Below are 2,565 nucleotides of genomic sequence, written 5' to 3'. Positions count from 1 at the left end.
TGTTTGCACATTCCGGGCCAAAACAAAATGTCCCATGCTCTCTGTTTGCACTTTTCCATGCCCATGTGTCCAGCATGGATCATTGTCAAAATCTCTTCTCTGAGACTGGTAGGAATAATGATTTTCTCTCCTTTGAAAATGATTCCGTTGATCTGTGATAGTTCATCACGATGGTTCCAGAATTCTGAGACGCTCTGAGGACATTTTCTCCTCTCCTCAGATAATCCATCCTGTATGACTTTCCTCAGCTGTGTGAGTTGTGTCCTGTTCTGTTTCTGCTTGGATCTCCTTCAGTTTTGTGTCACTAACTGGTAAGTTACTGTACACAGTGTGCACTTGCATGTCCAAGCCTTCACTAAGGCTGCTGTCCTTATAGGTAAGAAACTTCCTGGAGAGTGTGTCTGCGACAGGGATGTCTTTGAGTCATTGTGAAGTCGTATTTTTATAGTTGAAGGATCATTCTCTGTAGCCTTGGCGCGGCTGCGGCTAGTGGTTTCCTCATAATTGACTCAAGGGGCTTGTGGTCAGATTCTACAATGACTTGTCGTCCATATATGTACTGATGGAAACGTTTACATCCGAACTGAATGGCTTAGAGCTCTTTTTCGATTTGAGCGTAGTTGATTTCACAGTCTGTGAGAGATTTGGAAGTGTAGCCGATGGGCTTTCCTTCTTGCAGTAGCACTGCACCTAGTTCATACTTCGACGCGTCCACTTGGAGTCTGAGCTCTTTGTCGGGGTCGTAGTAGGCAAGGATTGATCCTTGTTCTCTCATGACCAAGTCTGTCTCTGATATTTTACTTTTCTGTGTCATTGAATCAATAAACAGTTCATCAGCGTTTGACTCTTTGATTGACATTTCATCTTCACTCACTGTGTGTACTGTTTTTCCATCGTAAGCTCTGCATACTTTTGCAAAGTGATTCCATTTACCACATTTAGTACACTGTTTGCCTTAAGCTGGGCAATTTCCCTGTTCGCCATGCACTTTGTGTCCACAACATCCACGTTTTGGGGCGTTTTGAGTCTGTATCGCTGTTTTGGAGTTATGTCTCTCTGTTCTAAATCACACTCTCTGTGCACCGGAGGTGTGCTTTGATGTCTGCCTGACTGCATGCACTGCGCTCTTGCTGCTGCGCGAAATGGTTTTCATCTGAGCCTGTGCTCGCTCGTGAGATCTGGCTTTGTCGATAGCTTTGTCCAGCGTTAGCTCAGACCCAACATTCAAAAGTTTCTCTCTCACTCGCGGTGAGTGTATTCCAAATACAATACGGTCCTTGACCATCTCATCCTTGTTAGCATAATCACAGTCTTTCACAAGCAGACGCAACTCTGTCACAAACTGTTCAAAAGACTCGCTAGCTCCCTGTACTTTCTCATGGAATTTGTACCTAGCTAAAATTGTATTGGTCTTCGGCGCAACATATGCTTCAAAACGATCGTAGTATGTTTTCAGTACCTTTGATTCAGCCTCGGTAAGTGTCCATGTGTTGTAAATATCTCTCCTTTTTTCACCCATCCAGAGGAGCAGGTAGCTGCATTTTTCCTCTTCTCCTCTGTCCTTCAGAGGACCCTTGAACATTGGCTCCACATGCTGTTTGTACTTACGCCATGCATCGGGTAAGTTTGTAGACTCCCAGTCCATTCGAGGTGAAGGAACTCCAGAAAAACCCTTCTTGTAAGACCTTTTACTCTGACACCATGTCTTGTTTTGCACACTTTGTACAAAATAATAAAATGCAGTGCTACAGGATATTTCTTAACGTAGCTCTTTATTAGCTAGCTATAACAGGCATGTTCATGTATCGCCAACTAGGTTCAAAACGACCATGACCTAACCATTTGGGTAGTCTTAACCAATCATAGCACAGTATGATATGGGGGTAAAATGCATCCAATTACAATTCAGTATGTTTACACATATGAATATTACTGCAGGTATTATCCGGCCTGTCCGGGCTAAAGCGGCTGGAATCCGAGCTAAAGGTAAAGACCACTAGCAGTGGCTAACAATGACTAAATAGCTAGTAGCTAATTAGCTGGCTAGCTTCTGATGGATGTTCCAGTTACAAGGTCTAAAAAATAGCAGATCTGTACCACATTGGGTGAGGCAGGTTGCAGGAAGGTATATTTAATTCAAAAATAGAAAAAAATAGATTTCAATATAATGAAATGTATACAACCCCCCTGCCGGAAAATACAATATTTACATGGGACATAAACAAACACGTCTTACTGCTGCGCCATCTTGCAATTAAGAAGTTGGACTTCGTGGCCTTTATATCTATGGGGATAAAGGGCACTGCCAAGGTGGAGAGAAGGACCAGGAAGATATAAATCATTGTGGATGCTGCAGAGAGGTTCCTGGGGCTGAAAGATTTCTTGGCGAAGGAGTTGTCACAAGCCGTACCACCCTCTCAGGCCCTACAGCCTGAGAAGGGAGACATGGAGATTTGAAAGAAGGAAGAACTGGGATTTTTGTCTTGTCAATGTACTATTTTTATTTGGGTGGATTAAGTTAGTTTCCCTATTACGTATGGATTTTCTTTTAACCTTGTTTTGGTT

This window comes from Oncorhynchus kisutch, linkage group LG26, assembly GCF_002021735.2.
Source record: "Oncorhynchus kisutch isolate 150728-3 linkage group LG26, Okis_V2, whole genome shotgun sequence".
Taxonomy (NCBI): Eukaryota; Metazoa; Chordata; class Actinopteri; order Salmoniformes; family Salmonidae; genus Oncorhynchus; species Oncorhynchus kisutch.
The sequence above is the reverse complement of the archived record's forward strand: the minus strand, read 5'-3'. Positions refer to the sequence as shown.